Consider the following 25,228-nt stretch of genomic DNA (forward strand, 5'->3'; position numbering starts at 1 on the left):
CACTATTTGACTGTGGTGCTGCATCAATCAGTGGCTGGCTCAGGTGCAGCTCTTTAACCTACCTAGGAGGGAGGGCGGAGAGAAGACAAGGAAGGTGAATGAGCTGTTCCAATGTGAAATGCCAGAAACACAGAAACACAGACGACACAAAACAAGAGGTGGCAATCTATTCATTAATTGCATTTAATCAATGAGCTCATTATCACTGTACAAATGCATTGTCCAACAGGTGTTGAAATAATGGGATTAAAAGGGGAGATCCCTTCAGAAAGACAGAAACAATGGCAAAGAGAAAAAACACTTTTGGAATCTGATTTTACTCAACACATAAGGAAAGGGTGCACCGGTCCTGGAAATACTGCAATACCAGGTCAATGCGTGGAGTGGACAGAGCAAGCTCTATTTCCATCTCCCTGTTCTAAAAATCCATTTAATATATGGTCCCCAGATAGGGGACGTATCAGATATTAAACTGATAAGAACAGATTTTTTTTTTTTTTTTAATTTTTATTGAAAATAAAGTCAGATTACATTTCATACATTTGTCATGAAAAGTACAAAAACAAAATATTCAAAGATACATCCATCATTTCAAAAGAGAAATATCCAAAATTACAAACACAAATACATTGTATCCTCCCAAAACAAAACAAAAAACCCATTCTTATAAGAAAAGAAAAAAAACACATTAAATTCAATTAATAAGCCATGACCGCCATTTTTTGTATTTCCAGACTCCTTCGGCATCACTGCCAAGTCTTTTTCGGTCACATAACACATACAGAAATAAACGTCCACGGATCATGCCCAAACACTCATACACTTCAACGTCTTTTTGTTTAAAAACTAAGATATTCCTGACATCCCATAACACTTCTTTTACGCAATTTACAATCAACCACAACAACCTAGCTTTCTCTCTATTCACCCCACACAACCCAAACATCATCATATTAAACGTCAATAATTCAACCCCAGTTATACCTTTGATCAATTTACCCATCCCTTTCCATACATTCTTAGCATACTCACACTCCCACAGTAAATGAACATAATTCTCACACCTACCACATCCTGCCCTGGGGCAGTTCTCACTGTTTACCAACCTTCTTCTCCGTTGAAACTCGCGCGTAGGTAAACACCTATGCACAGTCATCCAAGCAAGATCCTTTTGCCTGTTTACTAACTCTTTACTTTGCACATTCTTCCACACTGCTTTACTCTCATTCTCAGTCAAACCAGCCACACATTCAACCATCTCTCTTGACTCCAAAACTTTCATCACTTTCTTGCTCTCACACCAATCATTCACTGTCACATTCTCTAAGTGGTTCCTCCTAATGCACCTATCAATCCTCATATAAAACCATGGAGTACCAAAACTTGTTGGCTCCCTCAAATCCCTTACCATTAATTTATATCTCAGTAACACCCTTCCAGCCAAATACTTCACCATACAACCATACACACTTTCCTTCTTACTGATCGACATACAAAAACTTACATACTTCACCGCCAGAAAACATTCAATATTCATCAGACCTTTTCCACCATTCACTCTTCTCTTCACCACTTTCTCTCGCTTCAATTTCTCCATCTTTGAGTTCCAAAGGAACAAAAAAATTACTCGGATGATTCTCGCCAGACATCTGTCAGGCGGAGGAAAAACATAATTAATATACAACAGAATTGGAATAATCACAGATTTAATCACCAAAACTCTCCCATCAATCGATAAAGTCCTTAAAGACCAAAAATTTGTTTTATTTTTCACCCGTTCTAAAACTCTCCCCCAACTCTCTTTCCCATACAAATCATTGTCAAAAATCACCCCCAGAACTTCCACCCCACCTTGTCTCACTGGCCATCCACACAAGTCATTTTCCTTCCATTCATCAAAAAACTTACAACCACTTTTATCCACATTCAACTTAAACCCACTCATCATACAAAAACATTCAATCAGCAACTTAGCCCGCTTAACAGCAGCCATACATTTACACACAACCGTGACATCATCCATATAACCAATCACACGCACATCTCTCCCCTTACTGCCAGGGATTTCTACACCCCGCATTACCTTGTCCCGCCTAAACATACCCAACAACGGTTCAATCACACAAACAAATAAAATTGGTGACAATGGACACCCTTGACGAACTCCTGACATAATCCTCACTTTCTCGCTCAGAAAACCATTCACCTGGATTCTACTCCCTATATCTCTGTATAAACACTGAATCCATCCAACCATTCTCTCCGGTACACCCATTTTCCTCAAAATCTTGAACATAAAATCATGCACAACTCTATCATACGCCTTCTCAAAATCAACCGTAATCACAGCCACACCTTGTTTCCTATCCTTACAGTCCCACAACACATCTCTCAAACCCAGCAAACATTCAGAAATCCTCCTGTCAGGCACTGCACACATTTGTTCTTCACCAACCATACAGTCAATCACACTTCTCAATCTATTAGCAATAATCTTAGATATAATCTTGTAATCGCAATTTAAGAGCGCTATCGGCCTCCAATTTTTTAAACTCTTTTTCTCCCCCTTCTTAAACAAAAGAACCGTCACACTTTCACTCATACTTTTTGACAACCTACCTCTCTCCAAAACTTCCTTACAAACTTCCCATACATAATCACCAATCATATCCCAAAATACACAATAAAATTCTACAGGCAAACCATCACTCCCTGCTACTTTCCCCTTCTTCATACCATTCATTGCATCCTCTACTTCACTCTTCCTTATGTCCTCACTCAAAAAACTCTGATCAATCTCATCCAACTGTTTATCCACATACCCCAAACATTCACGCTCTAATGAACAATCACGCTTCTTCTCAGTAAACAAATCCGTATAAAACTTCCATACTTCATCCAGAATCTCATTTTTACCAAACACTTCTACACCATCCTCTCTCAACACACTCACCATTCCAGTTTTTTTATTAAAAGCTTTTTTAAAGAAAAACTTTGTGCATTTCTCATCTTTTTCCCTTACTTCCACTCTAGCTTGTGCAATAATTTTCTTACCTTTTTCCTCCAAACATCTTTTAACATAATCACGCGCTTCTTCAATCTCACCTTCAACATTCATACCCACCCGTCTAAGTTCATACAAATACTCCAATCTTTTTTGCCATCTCTCATACTCCTCCATTTCTTTCCTTCCTCTTTCACACCCTTTTTTTACAAAAAACCTTTTTGTTTCCCTTTTAACCCACTCCCACCAGTCAATCACACTAAAAAACTCCCCTTTCTTTGATTGCCACATCCCAAACAATCTCCTATATTGCTCCCGAACACATTCATCCTCCAACAATGTCACATTTAATTTCCATACACCCCTACCAAATTCATACGTACTGTTACTTTTAACCACACATTCGATCCACGCATGATCCGTGAACGGCATCCTCCTCCTTTTAAAGTCCATAACAGTTAATGACCTAGAACAAAAAATAAAATCAATTCGTGACGATATATTTCCAGTATTACTAAAATACGTATAACCAAAAGAACCATCATTTTTTTCACGAAAACAATCCTTAAGTTCAAATAAACTCACAATTTCATTTAATTGTTTCCCAGTACTATCCACCCCACTATCACCTCCCCCTCCAACATTACTCCTATCCCCTGCATTCACTGTACAATTAAAGTCTCCCAGAAGGAAACAATTTTCCCTCCCCCCCAAGAAAAAATATAATTTCTCAAACATCTCTGCTCTTTCTCTCCGTCCAGTCGGAGCATAGACATTAATAACTTTATAAGAGGCACCTCTATACTCAAAATTAACTAATAAAACCCTCCCCTGAACTATGTGAATTACCTTCTTCACAACAAAATCATTACTTTTAAATAATATTCCCACCCCCCCGTTTCTTTCCTGGGATCCTGACCAAATTGCAGGACCCAAGGCCCAGGTAGCATTTATAGGTTCCTCCAGCAAACAACACTCCTGCAAACATAAAACATCAAAATGATAATTCGACAGAAAATCAAAAGTTGCAGCTCTTCTTGTTGCAGTCCTGATACTCCGGACATTTAAGGAACCTATAACAAAATGCATTATTTATAAATGAAAGTCAAAACAATTCAAACACAGGGCCTCACGACTTCTTTAAAGCACCCCTTCCTCTATGTTTCGTCGGAGTCCCATCCGCAGCAGTACGAGCCACATTCTCCTTCTTATTCCCCACTACACCTCTTGTGAAGTGAATGGTTTTCGCCAACTTGGTAACAGTACCGCTCTTAAGGTAGCCAGCCCCAAAAGAAGAGGTAGAAGAGTCAGAGTCCACCGCAGCCGATGAATCTCCCCCTCCCCCACCCGGACTGGAATATTCCTCAATGCGCTCACTCAATGGCGTTGAAACTACGCTCTCTGGTTCCTTGCGCTTCAGAGAGGATTTATCAACCTGCATCTCCCCCGGATCTCCAGAGGACTCAGATGGAGCTTGAGCCTCCTCCCCTTCAGCGACCAACAGGTCCGGAACTGCAACAGCTTCCGTCATCACCGCAACAGGAACATCCTCCACAACAGCCGCCTCATGAACCTCCGGCTCCACCACAGGTGGCGCTGTTGGACCGGAGGCAGCAATCTCACCTCTCACGACCCCGGCATAGGACCTCTGTACCTCTCCATACACCTTAGGGCACCGCCTGGCCAGGTGTTCCACAGATCCGCAGAAGTGACACTTACGTGCCTCCTCGCAATTGGCAGTCTCATGTCCAGGCTTGTAACAGTTTCTGCATACCTGTCCAGTGGTACAATTCTCCCGGGTGTGGCCAAAGGCGTAGCACACCCTACAAAAATCCGGCTGGCCAGGGTAGTGAAGGAAACCTCTGTTGTTCCCAATAGCAAAATTCTGGGGAGGGTGGCACAGACCATCATGCCCATTTGGGTCTGGACGCAGCTCCACCCAAACCCTCCTCATACCATTAAAAGTCCCAAGAATGTTCTTCCTTTTCTCCACACCAGAGACATAGGCACAATAACGACCCAAAAATGCCTGGATCTCCTCATCCTCAACAAAAGGATTGTACATGTGGATTACCACCGGGATCCTCTTTTTCTTGGTCTCACAAGGGACAAAATCAATTCCCTGCAGCTCTGGATGGGAAAGGTTCTCCTGACTCCGGAGGTAGCAGGTCCTCATTTCACTCACGGTGGAAAAACTTGCATCAAAGAATCCTTGCTGGGGAAAGGACTGAAGACAGAAGATCGATTCGTGTGCCATTCCCAGAATTCCTTCCAACACCTTCTGTTGCACATGCAAAATTCCATACGACGTCCTCTTCTCCTCTGCGATAAACAGCCGAACTGTATTGGGTGCATTAGGCGGTCCAGCCATAATCCTCCTTGTCCTCGTCCTCCGATCGCCTTCCCTGTCTCCTGGATCACCCCCTAAAGCAGCAGGTGGCTTAAGCTGGCGGACCAGCGATGCCACAAGGCCAAGGGCGAACACTCAGACGGACCTCCCAGCTAAACCACTTGAGCTTAGCCAAAAGGCCGAGAAGCGATAACCCGAATGGGACGGGCGTTGCCCGAGCCTGTCCCATACTGCTGTTCACCCCTTGCAGCGATTCAGCCTACTCCTAGGCAATTCCATGGGGCCCTGCAGGCTCACACACATTTACAGCTACTAAGCGGGAGGTGAATAAAGGCCGGAGAGGAAGCTACACAGGATTTGCTTCTTTTGCTTGCACCACAATGCAGTGCTGAAAGAGGAGGAATCTACATAAAAACGCCTTCCTGGCAACGCCCAAATGCCCTGCTGCCATGCAGATAAACACTGGCAGCGGCAGCCAGTGCATGCCCACAGCCACCCCTTGTTCCTTCACACCTTGTATCAGCTTTAATCCAGTCCGGTGCTGCCTGCTGAGCAGCACTGACCAACACTGCCTGGGCCCAGGCTTTTATCTCTGAGGCCCCATTATGATGTCAGAAAGCTGCCTCTGGAATCCTGAGGGCTCCACTATGACACGTGCAAAGTTCCGTCTGAACTTTATATAAGACGGTGAGGCTCAGTCAGTCACTCAGTGTTGCCTGAGAGGGCAACACTGCAACAGCCGGCCGCCAGGCTGTCTTTTTTTTGCACATTTATTTGCCTCCAGGAGGCCACAAGAGGGAGACAAGGGACTGCAAAATGGAAAATAGGCATCCACCAACTTTACAGACAACTTGTTCTCCTTGCTCCTACAACCTCCATCCTTGCACAGTTTGTTATTCTTCTAGGTAACATAGTAACAAATCCAAATTGCTGCTCTCTTTGTAGGCAAGCAAGGCTTTGTTGCAACTGCAATTCTTACTTCTTCTTGAAATGTAGGGACGACAGTACATTCCATCACATCCATCTAGTGTACACAGGTAGGTCCATTGTGGCGGGCGGGCGGGCGGGCGGGCGGGCGGGCTGCTTGCTTTAATGGCTGTTTGCTGTTCCCCCTACTCCACTCCACTATTTGACTGTGGTGCTGCATCAATCAGTGGCTGGCTCAGGTGCAGCTCTTTAACTTACCTAAAAGGGAGGGCGGAGAGAAGACAAGGAAGGTGAATGAGCTGTTCCAATGTGAAATGCCGGAAACACAGAAACACAGACGACACACAACAAGAGGTGGCAATCTATTCATTAATTGCATTTAATCAATGAGCTCATTATCACTCATGCATTGTCCAACAGGTGTTGAAATAATGGGATTAAAAGGGGAGATCCCTTCAGAAAGACAGAAACAATAGCAAAGAGAAAAAACACTTTTGGAATCTGATTTTAGTCAACACATAAGGAAAGGGTGCACCGGTCCTGGAAATACTGCAATACCAGGTCAATGCGTGGAGTGGACAGAGCAAGCTCTATTTCCATCTCCCTGTTCTAAAAATCCATTTAATATATGGTCCCCAGATAGGGGACGTATCAGATATTAAACTGATAAGAACAGATTTTTTTTTTTTTATTGAAAGCCCGAGTCGTGCTTTCTATCACCCAAGTGCAAAAAAAAGTGCAGGGGTGCCACACAAAAAGTGCACAAGGATGCGGTCTATCGCAGCCCTTCTCTTAAAAGAGAGAGGCCCCGCATAACCATTCCCCGACCCTCCAAGCCTTAGGCCAAGAGGATCGAGGATCGATGATCCCCCCTTGCCGAAGCTTAGGGAGACCCAACAACACTCCAAGGCTTCTACCTGGGCTGCCAACCCAGTGTCCACCTTGGAGCCTGCTTCTACTTGCACCTCCCTTCCGGAGAAGGGAGGCCGGGTTGCAGGGGAAAAAGGAACCAGAAGGCCACACATTTTCCCCCTAGACCTTGGACGGGTCCCAAAAGGGCACCGCATCCGAAATCCTGTGACAAACGTGACAAACACACAGTGAAAGAACAAAATTAAATAAGTGGATGTGCGCTGTGATACAGCCTGGACATCCGCCAGGTATATAAAAATTCCTCATCTCCCAGCCAGAAGGCCGGGAGAAAAAAGGTGTGTGCTCATATAGCGTGAAAGAGAGTGCGTGCAAGTGTGCCTTCACTCAGTGGGATCCCACCCCCAGTGAGTTAGGGCACCCCAGGGTCACCAGCCCTGGGGCACATAGCAACTCGGGCTTCCAAACTACCCGGCCTAATAACCTCGATCCGGCGGTCGCCTGGTCACCTACAAATGGTACCTTTAAACCAAATGCGTACACCAGAGCGATGACCGTTGTGGTTCCCTGCCCTCACCTCGGCGTTCTGTCATCCCCCTACGATGGTCCACGTACCACCGGCAGGGATGATTACTAACCTCAGCTTGAGCAGGTACTACACTTGATCTTAGCCAAAAGGCCGAGAAGCGATAACCCGAATGGGCCGGGCGTTGACCGAGCCTGCCTAATACTGCTGTTCACCCCTTGCAGCGATTCAGCCTACTCCTAGGCAATTCCATGGGGCCCTGCAGGCTCACACACATTTACAGCTACTAAGCGGGAGGTGAATAAAGGCCGGAGAGGAAGCTACACAGGATTTGCTTCTTTTGCTTGCACCACAATGCAGTGCTGAAAGAGGAGGAATCTACATAAAAACGCCTTCCTGGCAACGCCCAAATGCCCTCCTGCCATGCAGATAAACACTGGCAGCGGCAGCAAGTGCATGCCCACAGCCACCCCTTCTTCCTTCACACCTTGTATCAGCTTTAATCCAGTCCGGTGCTGCCTGCTGAGCAGCACTGACCAACACTGCCTGGGCCCAGGCTTTTATCTCTGAGGCCCCATTATGATGTCAGAAAGCTGCCTCTGGAATCCTGAGGGCTCCACTATGACACGTGCAAAGTTCCGTCTGAACTTTATATAAGACGGTGAGGCTCAGTCAGTCACTCAGTGTTGCCTGAGAGGGCAACACTGCAACAGCCGGCCGCCAGGCTGTCTTTTTTTTGCACATTTATTTGCCTCCAGGAGGCCACAAGAGGGAGACAAGGGACTGCAAAATGGAAAATAGGCATCCACCAACTTTACAGACAACTTGTTCTCCTTGCTCCTACAACCTCCATCCTTGCACAGTTTGTTATTCTTCTAGGTAACATAGTAACAAATCCAAATTGCTGCTCTCTTTGTAGGCAAGCAAGGCTTTGTTGCAACTGCAATTCTTACTTCTTCTTGAAATGTAGGGACGACAGTACATTCCATCACATCCATCTAGTGTACACAGGTAGGTCCATTGTGGCGCGCGGGCGGGCGGGCTGCTTGCTTTAATGGCTGTTTGCTGTTCCCCCTACTCCACTCCACTATTTGACTGTGGTGCTGCATCAATCAGTGGCTGGCTCAGGTGCAGCTCTTTAACTTACCTAAAAGGGAGGGCGGAGAGAAGACAAGGAAGGTGAATGAGCTGTTCCAATGTGAAATGCCGGAAACACAGAAACACAGACGACACACAACAAGAGGTGGCAATCTATTCATTAATTGCATTTAATCAATGAGCTCATTATCACTCATGCATTGTCCAACAGGTGTTGAAATAATGGGATTAAAAGGGGAGATCCCTTCAGAAAGACAGAAACAATAGCAAAGAGAAAAAACACTTTTGGAATCTGCTTTTAGTCAACACATAAGGAAAGGGTGCACCGGTCCTGGAAATACTGCAATACCAGGTCAATGCGTGGAGTGGACAGAGCAAGCTCTATTTCCATCTCCCTGTTCTAAAAATCCATTTAATATATGGTCCCCAGATAGGGGACGTATCAGATATTAAACTGATAAGAACAGATTTTTTAAGTTGACTACCCCAACTTTGGGGGTAACCGTTTATTTAAAATTTTTCAGGTTTTACAATAAATTAACATTTTTCAACATTTTTACAGGGATTCAAATTTTACAACAATGGTTAAAAAATAAATACAAATTGTCAGATTAAAATCATACAATTTATAAAAGGGCACTTGGTGGCATCATATTATAGAATTCCATTCGCTAAAAAACCATTTTCTACTTAAAACAGGAGAGAATTTTTTGTCTAAAAGATAATACTTGTGCATTTCATAAAAACAAATTCCTAAAATATCATTCACAGATAAAATTTCATGTTTGAATAAAAGAATATTCCTGGCCGCCCACAGAGCTGCTTTAACGCAGTTAGTAATCTTCCATGCCATAATTTTCTGAGTCCTTGTTGGGCACTCCAGACATCCGTAAAAAACGCCTTCACTTGTAATTCTCTTTATTCCGGTTATCTTCTTCATCAAGGGGAGGATTTTTGTCCATATAAGTTGTGAAAAATAACATTGCCAAAAGAGATGTAAGACTGTCTCGTCATCGCGGCATCCTCCCCTTGGACACGCAGCCGAGTTGGTCAGTCCCCTTCGATGCTGGAATGCCCGGCATGGAAGACACTCGTGGGCGCAGCTCCAGGCCAGATCCTTCTGTGAATTAAAAATGAATTTAGCATTAACCATGCTCCAGATAATTTTGCATTTGTTTTCATTAAAATTGCTAATGGGGGCTATTAAAACATTTTCTTTTATTTCCTTTAAAACATATTTACTATTTTTTACATCTTCTATTCTTTTGTCTTTTAGGTTAAAAAGGTTCACTATTTTTTCTAAAATCTTATACTGGTCTGGCAGGTTAAAAGCATATGGCGAGCTTAAAACCGTAGAGAACCATCCGTACCTCCTCATAAAATAGCCAGTGTTAAAACGGATAAAATAAGACCAGTAGTGTTCCTTAAAAACAGTATTAAGACACAGTGTAAAAAAATGGATTAAAAGAAATGCTTTTATATTTGGAAAATCTTTACCACCCATTAGCTTTGGTAACATCACTTTTTCTCTCCTGAGCTTCTCCATCCTAGAATTCCATAAAAATGTAAAACATGCCTTGGTAATCTTTTTTAATAAAATATCAGGGGGAGGGAAAACCATACTTAGATATAATAAAATTGGTAAAATCACCATTTTTGTGATTAAAATTTTTCCCTCCATTGTCAGTTTTCTAAGATTCCATAAACAAATTTTCTTATTAACTTTTTGTGCCACCAAGTCCCAACTGATAAAACCATTGTTTGACTCATTGAAGGAGACCCCTAAAATCTGTACAGACTCCGACACAGGGACTGGAATGTCCTGTAAAATCATATTGCCAATATTTAAAATATTACTTTTATTAAAATTGACTTTAAAACCGGAGGAGCAGCAAAATTGGTATATCTGTTGTAATGCTTTTTGCAGTGACGGGGCGTCCCTGCACAGGACCGCGACATCATCCATGTACCCCACTACTTTTGCCTCTAGTCCCCCCCCCGCCCGGCAGGGGGACTCCACATATCTGCCTGTCATTCCTCAATCTGCAGAGTAGAGGCTCGATCGCACATATAAAAAGTAGTGGGGACAAGGGACACCCCTGCTTCACTCCGGAGTTTAAAAGGACATCCTGTGTCTTAAAACCCTTTACTAAAATCTTGCTCGTACAATTTTCATAAAAGGCCTTCAGAGACTGTAAAAAGCCTTCTGGTATACCCATCTTTTCTAAAACCTTAAAAAGATAAAAATGTGATACTCTATCAAAGGCTTTCTCGAAATCTATGGATAAAACCGCCAATCTGCCTTTTCTCTCCTTCGTATCACCAATAGCATCTTTTAAAAGGTTTAAATTGTCCCATATGCTCCTCCCAGGTATCCCACAGACTTGGTTGGAGTGGACGATTTTCTCTATAACAGCCTTTAGCCTATTCGCGCAAATCTTGGCCATTATTTTGTAGTCTGCGTTTAGTAAGGTGATAGGCCTCCAGTTTTTGATATCTGTTTTGTCCCCCTTTTTATAAAGCAGGGACACCTCACCTTTCTTCCAGGACCCCGGGAGGGCTTTTGTTCTAAAAACTTGAGTAAAAAGGGAATAGAGATCCTCTTTTAAAACTCCATAAAATGTGACATAAAACTCTATGGGTATACCATCAGGGCCAGGGACTTTACCTGTTTTAAAACTCTTGATGGTATCTAAAATCTCCTGTTCCGTAATATCCTGTAATAAAAAATCTTTGGAGACAGGATTTAAAACAGCGTCAACCTCCTTCAATGAGTCGTTCATCAAATCAACATTAACAAGCTTTATATTAAAAAGATCCGCATAAAATCTGTGTACCTTTTTTAAAATATTGTCAGTGTTTGTATCTCCATCAACATTGTCTAACAGGGTATGCTTATCGTTAATTTTCTTAAAAAAGTACCTGGAGCAGGTCTCATTTTCCTCAAGGTGTTTCATTTTTGAACGAAAGACAATTTCCTTACCTCTCTGCTCCAGGCACTGGGAGATCTCCTTCCTAATCTCCATAATCTCCTCCTCCACCTGCATACCCTGTTCTCTGAACTTGTATTGGGTCTGCAGACGGGTATTCAAATTAGCAAAAAAATCCTGTTTTTCTTTTGCTTTTCTCCTTCCGATTTTTATGAAAAAGTCTCTTATTTTTATTTTTATTTTCTCCCACCATGAGACTATGGACATATTTGGATGTCTTACCCGTCTGCAGCCCTTATAAAAGGTAATAAAATCAGATAAAATTTGCGGATCATCTAAAAGGGAAACGTTCATTTTCCAGGCTTTTTTGACAGTATTTTTCCCAATATCATTTTTAACTTTAAAATACAATAATTTATGATCAGATAAAACATTGGGATTAAGATCACATTTAAAAGGCAGTACTTGATAAGAGCAGAATATAAAATCGATCCTGGAGCTACAGTTCACATTGCTCCAGGTGACGCCGGCCTCTGCAGATAAATTGCTGTTACATTTCTTAAAAACATCAGTAAGTTTAAAATCAGTAACTATATCTTTTAATAATGAGGAGGTTTTGTCATAATTCCTGCTTACTGAGTTAGAGAACCGGCGTTCCCCCTTTAAAATACAATTAAAATCACCCGCTAAAACAAGTGGCTCTGAATCGTTTAAAAAAAGGGGTAAAATCTCTAGCATTCTAGCTCTTTCATTCTTGTCCGAGGACCCATAAAAATTTAAAAACTGCCATCTAATACCGTCTATAAAAGCTTTGACCAATAAAATTCTACCTGGTAAAATTTCATTAAAACTGTCAATTAAAACGTTCCCTTTAAATAAAATGGCGACACCTGCGGCTCTGGAATCGTTAGACCCGGACCACACTGAAGGTCCGAGTCTCCAGTCTTCCTTATATTTGTTGTAGTTCGTGCGATGTGGGATACAGCATTCCTGTAGGAAAAAAACGGTGGCGGAAAAAATAGAAAGATAGTCAAACAGGGCAGCTCTTCTCGTCTTAGAATGCACGCTCCTAACATTTAAGGAAATGCCACCTAACTCTGCCATGAGGAAAAGGGAAAAGAGACAGTCTTATGTAATCTTACCCGAGGTGGCCTCAGCAGTCCTCGGCGTTACCAGAGACCTCACTCGAACTCTCATCGCCCTCCGACTTCAAACCGACTGTATAAGTTGAGGAGATTGGAGAGGAACTCATGTCAGACAGCTGACCCCCCGCCATACCTGAGGCACTTATCGCAAATGGGTCCCAGATGGACTCCACGGGCAAGGTTTCTGGAGCATATTGTATGGCAGCCTCCTCCCCTACGATAGTTACATAGTTACATAGTTACATAGTTAGTACGGCTGAAAAAAGACACATGTCCATCAAGTTCAACCAAGGGAAGGGAAAAGGGAAGGAAAAATTTCTACACATAGGAGCTAATATTTTTTTGTTCTAGGAAATTATCTAACCCTTTTTTAAAGCCATCTACTGTCCCTGCTGTGACCAGCTCCTGCGGTAGGCTATTCCATAAATTCACAGTTCTCACTGTAAAGAAGCCTTGTCGCCTCTGCAGCTTGAACCTTTTTTTCTCCAGACGGAGGGAGTGCCCCCTTGTTTTTTGAGGGGGTTTTACAAGGAACAGGATTTCACCATATTTTTTGTATGTGCCATTAATATATTTATATAAGTTAATCATGTCCCCCCTTAGTCGTCTTTTTTCAAGGCTAAATAGGTTTAATTCTTTCAATCTTTCCTCATAACTTAAATTCTCCATGCCCCTTATTAGCTTCGTTGCTCTTCTTTGTATTTTTTCCAACTCCAGGGCATCCTTTCTATGAACTGGAGCCCAGAACTGAACTGCATATTCTAGATGAGGCCTCACTAATGCTTTGTAAAGTGGCATTATTACATCCCTGTCCCGCGAGTCCATGCCTCTTTTAATACACGACAATATCCTGCTGGCCTTTGAAGCAGCTGATTGACACTGCATGCTGTTATTGAGTTTATGATTTACAAGTACACCCAGATCCTTCTCAACAAGTGAATCCGCCAGTGTAGCGCCCCCTAGGACATATGATGCATGCAGGTTGTTGGTACCAAGATGCATAACTTTACATTTATCTACATTAAACTTCATTTGCCAAGTGGACGCCCAAACACTTAGTTTGTTTAAATCTGCCTGTAATTCATGAACATCTTCCATAGTCTGAACTATATTACATAGCTTGGTGTCATCTGCAAAAATAGAAATAGTGCTATTAATCCCTTCCTCTATATCATTAATAAATAAGTTGAATAATAGTGGTCCCAGCACTGAACCCTGGGGTACACCACTTATAACCGGGGACCATTCAGAGAAGGAATCATTGACCACAACCCTCTGGATACGGTCCTTGAGCCAATTCTCAATCCAATTACAAACTATATTTTCTAAACCTATAGTCCTTAATTTACCCATTAGGCGCCTATGGGGGACAGTGTCAAATGCCTTTGCAAAGTCCAAAAACACTAAATCCACAGCGGCCCCTCTGTCTAGACTTCTGCTCACCTCTTCATAAAAACAGATTAGGTTAGTTTGACAACTTCTGTCCTTAGTAAAACCGTGCTGGCTGTCACTTATAATGCTATTTATTGTCACATAATCCTGTATATAGTCCCTCAATAGCCCCTCAAACATTTTCCCCACGATGGATGTTAAGCTTACTGGTCTATAATTACCCGGGGAAGACCTAGGGGCAGGAAACGCACTCGCGGCCGTTTCCGGGACTTCTGTCACCTCAGAGGTAGCTATGCTTGTCTCCCCCAACTGGCGAGAAGGGGGGAGACCTTCAGCTGGTGCTTCCGGGGTCGCGTCAACTGGTTTCCCTGCTTTCGCTCTAGCAGGTACTCCCATCGGCACCCCAGCTGCCACCTCTGAGTACGCCCTACGCCTTTTAGTCCTTGCTGCCGCTCCGCCCGGGTCCTCTGCCTCAGGTACAGGCTGACCCAGCACCTCCTGCGGCCCAGGCGGATCAGCTTCATCCGAACTACCCATCTCCTCCGTTTCCTGAGGGGGCTTTTTCGTCCGCTGATCACTGGCTCTTCTCTTAAACCGCCTTTGCTCCTTTGGGTCACCTGTTTGGGGGGGTCTGCTGGAGGTGTCCATGTCATCTGCCTCTTCACCTCTTGGTTCCTCTCCTTGTGCGGGGGCGATCTGGCCTGCTGGCTGCTCTGGACGCCTCGGCCGGACCTCGGGTTGTTCCGATCTGTGGGGACAAGTAGCATATAGATGACCAACTCGGCTGCAAAAACGACACCTTTTCCCCAGAGGGCAAGTTTTGGCCTCGTGCTCAGAGCTGCCACAGTTCCTACAGGTGCTTTCGCAGAACTCTTTGGTGTGACCGTACTTTTGACACTTTCTACAGAATGGAGGCATTCCTGTATAAAAAAGATCTCCTGCCATATCACCTAATTTAAAGCGTGCTGGCGGCAACATTATCCCCCCTGCTGTATTGGCATCTCTATAACAAGTTACTAAAAATCTCCACTTTGACGTCCAAACTCCAACTTCGTTCATTATTTTGCCAATACATTTTACACTTTTGAAATAGGGGGATAAAAAGGACATCACATCTTTTAAATCAGCAAACGGGCAGTACATTTTTATCACAATCATCTTAGTGATGTCCAACACATGTTCGTAAAATTCAATACCGTCCAGTCTCGGATCGTTTTTTACCATGTATGCCGCCAGCAGATCTTGGAACACTCCATTCTGTACAAAAGTTATGTCGTATGTTCTTCTCCTAGGATAGTCTTGTACCGCCAATATCTCCCGCTTCTGAATGTTGAAAATGCCAACAAGCACGGTCTCCACCAAGAACTTCAGGCCGCAGGTCGTCGCCTTCTCTTCTGATACAATTACACGGATTGTATTCTTTATCCGGGCATACGCCGGTATCTCACCAGGACTTTCGTCCATGGTGAGGGGTTTTCAAGGAAAGTTACGCCACCCGTTGGTGACGTAACGTCTACGCAGCTTTTCCCCTTTTCGGCCGAAGCCTACACGGGGGATATGTGGATCGCAACTCGTTGCTCAGGACTAAGCCTCTCTCCCAAATAGCAGCACGGGGGTGAAGTCCAGGCGAACCTGGACGATCCCCCGAGGCCGAGAGAGAGGGTACCTGAGCACCTCCCAACTAAGACCAGGCAGCACTGACTACAAGTAACCAGCACTACACTTGATCTCAGCCAGAAGGCCGAGAAGCGATAACCCGAATGGGCCGGGCGTTGACCGAGCCTGCCTAATACTGCTGTTCACCCCTTGCAGCGATTCAGCCTACTCCTAGGCAATTCCATGGGGCCCTGCAGGCTCACACACATTTACAGCTACTAAGCGGGAGGTGAATAAAGGCCGGAGAGGAAGCTACACAGGATTTGCTTCTTTTGCTTGCACCACAATGCAGTGCTGAAAGAGGAGGAATCTACATAAAAACGCCTTCCTGGCAACGCCCAAATGCCCTCCTGCCATGCAGATAAACACTGGCAGCGGCAGCAAGTGCATGCCCACAGCCGCCCCTTGTTCCTTCACACCTTGTATCAGCTTTAATCCAGTCCGGTACTGCCTGCTGAGCAGCACTGACCAACACTGCCTGGGCCCAGGCTTTTATCTCTGAGGCCCCATTATGATGTCAGAAAGCTGCCTCTGGAATCCTGAGGGCTCCACTATGACACGTGCAAAGTTCCGTCTGAACTTTATATAAGACGGTGAGGCTCAGTCAGTCACTCAGTGTTGCCTGAGAGGGCAACACTGCAACAGCCGGCCGCCAGGCTGTCTTTTTTTTGCACATTTATTTGCCTCCAGGAGGCCACAAGAGGGAGACAAGGGACTGCAAAATGGAAAATAGGCATCCACCAACTTTACAGACAACTTGTTCTCCTTGCTCCTACAACCTCCATCCTTGCACAGTTTGTTATTCTTCTAGGTAACATAGTAACAAATCCAAATTGCTGCTCTCTTTGTAGGCAAGCAAGGCTTTGTTGCAACTGCAATTCTTACTTCTTCTTGAAATGTAGGGACGACAGTACATTCCATCACATCCATCTAGTGTACACAGGTAGGTCCATTGTGGCGGGCGGGCGGGCGGGCGGGCGGGCGGGCTGCTTGCTTTAATGGCTGTTTGCTGTTCCCCCTACTCCACTCCACTATTTGACTGTGGTGCTGCATCAATCAGTGGCTGGCTCAGGTGCAGCTCTTTAACTTACCTAAAAGGGAGGGCGGAGAGAAGACAAGGAAGGTGAATGAGCTGTTCCAATGTGAAATGCCGGAAACACAGAAACACAGACGACACACAACAAGAGGTGGCAATCTATTCATTAATTGCATTTAATCAATGAGCTCATTATCACTCATGCATTGTCCAACAGGTGTTGAAATAATGGGATTAAAAGGGGAGATCCCTTCAGAAAGACAGAAACAATAGCAAAGAGAAAAAACACTTTTGGAATCTGATTTTAGTCAACACATAAGGAAAGGGTGCACCGGTCCTGGAAATACTGCAATACCAGGTCAATGCGTGGAGTGGACAGAGCAAGCTCTATTTCCATCTCCCTGTTCTAAAAATCCATTTAATATATGGTCCCCAGATAGGGGACGTATCAGATATTAAACTGATAAGAACAGATTTTTTTCAGTTGGCTACCCCTTTGCAGGGGTGTCAATGATTTATTGATAAAAAAATTCAATTTTACAATAAAATACTTTTTGGTTACATAGATAGATACAAAAAATTTTTTTACATTGCAAAAATAGTAAAATCAAATTTCCTTAAAATTTATGTAGGGGGACATGGGGCAAATCTTTATTTATTTGGAGTTCCAGTCAGTCACAAACCATTTATTTAGAAGGGTGGCATTCCTTTTTTTGTCTAATAAAAAATAAATATACATTTCACTAAAACAAAGACCTAAAACATCATCAATCGATAAAACGTCGTGCTTAAAAAGAAGGATGTTCCTGGCCTTCCACAGAGCTTCTTTGGCGCAATTCATCGTCTTCCATGCAATTATTTTCTGATTCGCGGTTGGGCATCCAAAAAGTCCATATAAAATATCCTCATAGTTTAAGTCCTTTAGGTCTGCCATCTTCACCAAAAGAGGGAATATTTTTTTCCAAAATTCTTTTGCAAAGCCACATGTCCAAAAAATGTCTTATCGTCTCCTCGGCCTGGCAGCCTTCCCTCGGGCAGACGGCAGACCTCACGAATCCTCTTCTGTACTGGAATGCCCGGCATGGAAGACATTGATGAACGCAGCTCCAGGCCAGGTCCATCTGTGTATTAAAAAGATAAAACACATTAATCATTTTGAAAATAAAAGCACATCGTTGTGTATTAAAATTCTCCACATTGCTGACCGTCTCGCTCTCTCAGGTGTTTTATTAGTTTTTTGCTATTCTTGAGTTCATTCACGGTCTTCCCTTTTAAATTGAAGAGAGCCACTATTTTTTCTAAAATTACGTAGTTAGCTAATAATTTAAAAGCGTATGGTGAGGATAAAATTATGTTAAACCAACCAAACCTCCGCATAAAAAACCCAGTATTAAAACGTAAAAAGTAAGACCAATAGTGCTCTTTAAAAAGGGAATTAAAACAGAAACTAAAGAACTTAATTAAAAGAAACCTATTAAAATCAGGAAAATCTTTGCCACCCTTTGGTTTGGACTTTATTACCGTTTCTCGTTTCAATTTCTCCATCCTGGAACTCCAAAAGAAGGTAAAACATGCTTTTGTTATTTTTCGTAATAAAACTGTTGGGGGAGGGAACACCATGCTTGTATATAAAAGAAGGGGTAAAATGACCATTTTTATGATTAAAATTTTTCCCTCCATGGTGAGTTTCCTCATATTCCACATACAAATTTTATTGTTTACCTTCTGCGCCACCATGTCCCAACTTATAAAACCATTGTCGTGCTCACTGAAGGAGATACCTAAAACTTTAATAGTATCTGACACAGGAACGGGTACGTCTCTAAAAACCATGCTTCCTATTCTTAAAATATTACTTTTGCTGAAATTTATTCTAAAACCGGAAGCACAGCAATAAAACTCAATTTGTTTTAGGGCTTTCTGAAGCGACAGGGTGTCCCTACAAAGTATCGCCACATCATCCATGTACCCCACTGCTTTAGCCTCTATGCCGCCTCCCCCGGCAGGGGGACTCCACGTATTTGTTTATCACGGCGTATTGCGCATAGCAGAGGCTCTAGTGCACATATGAAAAGCAGTGGGGACAAGGGACACCCCTGCTTCACCCCAGAGTTTAAAAGAACGTCATGTGTCTTAAAACCATTTACTAAAATTTTGCTTGTGCAATCTTTATAAAAGGCTTTAATAGATAGTAAAAAACCTTCAGGTATACCCATCCGCTCTAAAACCTTAAAAAGATAAAAGTGCGATACTCGGTCGAAAGCTTTTTGAAAATCTATGGATAAAATGGCTAATTTTCCGTTTCTAGATTTTGTGTCTTCAATCGCATCTTTTATTAAATTAATATTATCCCAGATGCTGCGGCCTGGCACCCCACATACCTGGTTAGAGTGTATGATGTGGGGTACTATGGCTTTTAAACGGTTTGCGCATAGTTTTGCCATTATTTTGTAGTCACTATTCAGAAGGGTTATTGGTCTCCAATTCTCTAAAACTGCGATGTCACCTTTCTTGTATAGCAAGGAGACCTCACCCTTCCGCCAGGACTTAGGCAGCATCTTGGAATGAAAGACTTCAGTAAAAAGGTTTAAGAGATCATCTTTTAAAATGTCATAAAATTTGACATAAAACTCGCTGGGTATACCGTCCGGGCCAGGAACTTTACCTGCTTTAAAACTCTTCACTGTCTCTAAAATCTCCTGCTCCGACAGTTCCTGCAATAAAAAATTCTGGGAGACAGGGTCTAAAACAGTGGTAATCTCCTTCAGCGAGTCACGCATAAAATCACGATCCACAGTTTTCACATTAAAAAGGTCAGTATAAAACTCATGAACTTTACTTAAAAGACCCTGTATATCCGACACCCCATCAATATTTTTAAGAATAGCTTTTTTATTGTTCATTTTCTTAAAAAAGTACCTGGAGCAGGTCTCGTTCTCTTCCACGTGCTGTACTTTAGAACGAAATATAATTTCTTTACCTTTCTGCTCCAGGCACTGAGCTATCTCTTTTTTTAAGTTGGCGATGTCGTCTTTTACCTCTATCTCGTGCGCTCTCATCTTGTACAGGGTCTGTAGGCGGGTGTTGAGAATTTTAAAAAAAGCTTGCTTTTCTCTGGCTTTCGCCACGCTTTTTTTAATAAAAAATTCTTTTATTTTCCTTTTCATTTTCTCCCACCATGTGGTGATGGGAGCCCGCGTGTCTCTCACCCGCCTACTCTCTTTGTAAAATTCAATAAAATCTGTAAAAACCTGTGGATCATCTAAAAGGGAAACATTTAACTTCCAGGACTTTTTACTAATAATGTTATTAAAATCACGCTTTACATAAAATGATAAAAGCTTGTGATCAGAAAAAACATTGGTTAAAACTTCACATTTAAAAGGCAGTAGATTCTCATTACAAAATATAAAATCTATCCTGGAGCTACAAGTGGCGTTGCTCCAGGTAACGCCGGCTTCCTCTGGACTGCTCCTGTTACACTCTTTATAAACGTCTTTTAATTTAAAATCACCCACCATATCTTTGAGCAGTCCAGAGGTCTTATCATAGTTCCTGCTTGTAGCACTGGTAAGCCGGCGTTCCCCTCTCAGGATACAATTAAAATCACCTGCGAGGATAAAAGGCTCAGTCGTGTTAATAAAAAGAGGTAAAATCGCTAACATTTCTTCTCTTTCATTTTTGTCAGGTGAGCCATAAAAATTTAAGAACTGCCATTTCACACCGTCAATAAAAGCCTTAACCAATAAAATACGTCCTGGAAGAATCTCTTGGATAAAATCGATTAAAACGTTTCCCTTAAAAAGAATGGCGACCCCTGCTGATCTGGACTCGTTAGATCCAGACCAGACTGATGGACCATACTTCCAATCCTCTTGGTATTTATGGTACTTCATCATATGGGGAATGCCGCACTCCTGCAGGAAAAAAACAGAGGCTGCCAGGCCAGCTAAAAAGCTGAAGAGAGCAACCCTTCTAACTTTGGACTTGGCACCCCTCACGTTGAGGGAGATTCCCTTTACTTCTGACATTGTGGAGATTAAAATAACGTCTTGATTTTAAAATAATAAATATTCGTGGAACTTAAAATCAGACATTTCCTCCACCAGCATTACCAGAATTCTCGTTTGCGCTCATATCCCCACCCTCGTCCGAATCGCCTGCAAAGAGGGACGAAAAGGGAGAGGAACTTCCTTCACTGAGAGCCGTGCCAGCAACTCTTATCTCGTACAAGGGGAGCCCACTCTCGCTTAGCGTCACCTGGGTCTCAACTGGGTGACCACGTAGGTCCATTTCGGGTGGGTCCCCCAAGGGCCCCGCCTCTCCCCCCAGGCTCTGTTGACGCCGTCTTAGAGGGGGAGGTTGCGCACATGGCGGGGTGTCCGGTATCTGGGAGGGAACAGTGCCCACCCTCCTCACCAGGTCAGGCGAGGAGGTGGTCCTAGGAGGAGCCTCACTTTTCTTCACGGATGTGTCCATTTGCTCCTCCCCTGATTCCCTCCTACCAGCACGCTCCTGTTTTCCTTTTTCCGGGGACCCACCGCTACCCAGTTCTCCTGCTCGGAGTCAGACTCCTGAGACCCAGGTACAGGAGCAGGCCCGGCACCCACTGGACAACCAGCCCTCTGGGATGCCACAGTATCATTGGTGGCCTGCTCCTTTTCCGCCTTCCGCTTAGCTTGCCTTTTGTCATTGGCGCTGGGCTCCTTCCTTTCCTCAGAGGTTGCTGGCTGCGAGGCACCTGCTTTGGCTCCATTACTCCGCACCACTGAAGCCCAGGTGCCTCGCTGCTCCTTCGCGGCCCCGGCATGCTCCTCTCCCCGGGGGTGGGACTGGTCTGCTGGTGGAGCACGTGGGGGCGCCTCGGGTTGCTCATTTTCTTCGCCTCGGTACCTATGGGGACAAGAATAGTACAAATGACCAGTTTTTTGGCAAAAATTACATTTTTTCTCTTGTGAGCACTCTCTCATATTGTGCTCTTTGCTTCCACAGTTTCTACAGGTGACATCGCAGTTAAAACTGGTATGTCCATAGGTACCGCAGGCCCTGCAGAAGTTTGGCATCCCTGAAAAATAGAGGTCGCCATTCACATTTCCAATTTTAAAACGAGCCGGTGGTAATCTCGTTTCTTGGGTGGAGGGGTCCTTTATCAATGTTACTAAAAATTTCCACTTGACGGTCCACACTCCACACTCGTTCATAACTCTCCCCAACAGTTTAACATTTTTGAAGTAGGCAGCTAAGAATGCTGCCACTTCCATATCCTTCACATATGGGGAGTACATTTTAATCACCACGAGTTTCGTAATTTCGAAGGCATGTTCTACTACCTGGACTCCCGCTACCACGAGTTCACCTTTTCTCCTCTCAGCTCGGTCCATGGCATCACGGAGGATTCCTTCTCCCATAAAGGTGACGTCGAAAATTCCTCGTTTCGGGTAGTCCTGGATAGCCAAAATCTCATTCTTGTGGACCGCCAGTAGTTCTTCCAAGATCTTGTGGACCAAGAACTTTACGCCACGTGGACCGCCTCCACCCTCTGCCACGATAAATCGGGCAGAGTTCCTTAGCCGGGCATACACCGGCACCGCATCAGGCTCGCCTGCCATTTCCGTGGCCAGGCCGAACCGCACAGCAAAAAGCTGCGCCCTATGGGGTCCTGAGACTTACCAAAGGGCTGGGGGGGGGGATCGCAACTCGTTGCTCAGGACTAAGCCTCTCTCCCAAATAGCAGCACGGGGGTGAAGTCCAGGCGAACCTGGACGATCCCCCGAGGCCGAGAGAGAGGGTACCTGAGCACCTTCTGACTAAAAACCTCCTGTATAAATACACTTGGTCTTAGCCAAAAGGCCGAGAAGCGATAACCCGAATGGGCCGGGCGTTGACCGAGCCTGCCTAATACTGCTGTTCACCCCTTGCAGCGATTCAGCCTACTCCTAGGCAATTCCATGGGGCCCTGCAGGCTCACACACATTTACAGCTACTAAGCGGGAGGTGAATAAAGGCCGGAGAGGAAGCTACACAGGATTTGCTTCTTTTGCTTGCACCACAATGCAGTGCTGAAAGAGGAGGAATCTACATAAAAACGCCTTCCTGGCAACGCCCAAATGCCCTCCTGCCATGCAGATAAACACTGGCAGCGGCAGCAAGTGCATGCCCACAGCCACCCCTTGTTCCTTCACACCTTGTATCAGCTTTAATCCAGTCCGGTGCTGCCTGCTGAGCAGCACTGACCAACACTGCCTGGGCCCAGGCTTTTATCTCTGAGGCCCCATTATGATGTCAGAAAGCTGCCTCTGGAATCCTGAGGGCTCCACTATGACACGTGCAAAGTTCCGTCTGAACTTTATATAAGACGGTGAGGCTCAGTCAGTCACTCAGTGTTGCCTGAGAGGGCAACACTGCAACAGCCGGCCGCCAGGCTGTCTTTTTTTTGCACATTTATTTGCCTCCAGGAGGCCACAAGAGGGAGACAAGGGACTGCAAAATGGAAAATAGGCATCCACCAACTTTACAGACAACTTGTTCTCCTTGCTCCTACAACCTCCATCCTTGCACAGTTTGTTATTCTTCTAGGTAACATAGTAACAAATCCAAATTGCTGCTCTCTTTGTAGGCAAGCAAGGCTTTGTTGCAACTGCAATTCTTACTTCTTCTTGAAATGTAGGGACGACAGTACATTCCATCACATCCATCTAGTGTACACAGGTAGGTCCATTGTGGCGGGCGGGCGGGCGGGCTGCTTGCTTTAATGGCTGTTTGCTGTTCCCCCTACTCCACTCCACTATTTGACTGTGGTGCTGCATCAATCAGTGGCTGGCTCAGGTGCAGCTCTTTAACTTACCTAAAAGGGAGGGCGGAGAGAAGACAAGGAAGGTGAATGAGCTGTTCCAATGTGAAATGCCGGAAACACAGAAACACAGACGACACACAACAAGAGGTGGCAATCTATTCATTAATTGCATTTAATCAATGAGCTCATTATCACTCATGCATTGTCCAACAGGTGTTGAAATAATGGGATTAAAAGGGGAGATCCCTTCAGAAAGACAGAAACAATAGCAAAGGGAAAAAACACTTTTGGAATCTGATTTTAGTCAACACATAAGGAAAGGGTGCACCGGTCCTGGAAATACTGCAATACCAGGTCAATGCGTGGAGTGGACAGAGCAAGCTCTATTTCCATCTCCCTGTTCTAAAAATCCATTTAATATATGGTCCCCAGATAGGGGACGTATCAGATATTAAACTGATAAGAACAGATTTTTTTTTTTTAAGTTGGCTACCCCTTTTCAGGGGTGTCAATGATTTATTTCATAAAAAAATACAGTTTACAATAAAACCAACTTTTGTACAAATGAATAACAATAAAATCAATATTTCATTGCATTACATTACATAAAAGGGACATGGTGGCAAATCTTTATATGTTGGAGTTCCATTCTTTCACAAACCATTTATTTAGAAGGGTGGCATTTCTTTTTTTGTCTAATAAATAATAAATGTACATTTCGCTAAAACAAAGACCTAAAACATCATCAGTAGATAAAACATCGTGCTTAAAAATCAGGATGTTCCTGGCCTTCCATAGAGCTTCTTTGGCGCAATTCATCGTCTTCCACGCTATTATCTTTTGGCTCGCGGTTGGGCATCCAAATAGTCCATATAAAATATCTTCATAATTCAAGTCTTTCAGGTCTGCCATCTTTGCCAAAAGAGGGAATATTTTTTTCCAAAATTCCTTCGCAAAATCACACGTCCAAAAAATGTGTCGAACCGTTTCCTCGGCCTGGCAGCCTTCCCTCGGGCAGACGGCAGACCTCGCGAACCTCCTTCTGTATTGGAATGCCCGGCATGGAAGACATTGATGAATGCAGCTCCAGGCCAGGTCCATCTGTGTATTAAAAAGATAAAACACATTAATAATTTTGAAGATAAAAGCACTTCGTTCCTCATTAAAATTCTCAATCCTGCTGACCGTCTCACTTTCTCTTAGGTCTTTAATTAACTTTTTACTATTTTTCAGCTCATTTACATTTTTTCCCTTCAGGTTGAATAAGGTCACTATCTTTTCTAAAATCACATAGTTTATTGAGAGTTTAAAAGCGTAAGGTGAGGATAAAACAATGTTGAACCACCCAAACCTTCGCATTAAAAACCCTGTATTAAAACGTAAAAAATAGGACCAATAATGTTCTTTAAAAAGGGAATTAAAACAGAAACTGAAGAACTTGATTAAAAGAAACCTGTTAAAATTCGGAAAATCTTTGCCACCCTTCGGTTTGGATTTCATC

At 43.7% G+C, this 25,228-nt stretch overlaps 3 non-coding genes and 3 pseudogenes across 3 annotated transcripts; all 6 read right to left on the minus strand.

Annotated features, from left to right (window-relative positions):
- Positions 1-333: 333 nt before the first annotated feature.
- Positions 334-522, minus strand: LOC142653891 (U2 spliceosomal RNA). Its single transcript, XR_012848741.1, has one exon. It is a non-coding gene; the product is annotated as a U2 spliceosomal RNA (small nuclear RNA).
- A 6,283-nt stretch (positions 523-6,805) lies between these two features.
- LOC142654126 (U2 spliceosomal RNA) lies at positions 6,806-6,985 on the minus strand (annotated as a pseudogene).
- A 787-nt stretch (positions 6,986-7,772) lies between these two features.
- On the minus strand, positions 7,773-7,842 carry LOC142654653 (U2 spliceosomal RNA; annotated as a pseudogene).
- A 1,248-nt stretch (positions 7,843-9,090) lies between these two features.
- Positions 9,091-9,277, minus strand: LOC142653872 (U2 spliceosomal RNA). Its single transcript, XR_012848724.1, has one exon. It is a non-coding gene; the product is annotated as a U2 spliceosomal RNA (small nuclear RNA).
- Positions 9,278-17,255: 7,978 nt separating this feature from the next.
- Positions 17,256-17,440, minus strand: LOC142654028 (U2 spliceosomal RNA). Its single transcript, XR_012848835.1, has one exon. It is a non-coding gene; the product is annotated as a U2 spliceosomal RNA (small nuclear RNA).
- A 6,604-nt stretch (positions 17,441-24,044) lies between these two features.
- Positions 24,045-24,260, minus strand: LOC142654031 (U2 spliceosomal RNA; annotated as a pseudogene).
- Positions 24,261-25,228: the final 968 nt, after the last annotated feature.

The sequence above is a fragment of the Rhinoderma darwinii genome, chromosome 5 (assembly GCF_050947455.1).
Source record: "Rhinoderma darwinii isolate aRhiDar2 chromosome 5, aRhiDar2.hap1, whole genome shotgun sequence".
Classification (NCBI taxonomy): Eukaryota; Metazoa; Chordata; class Amphibia; order Anura; family Rhinodermatidae; genus Rhinoderma; species Rhinoderma darwinii.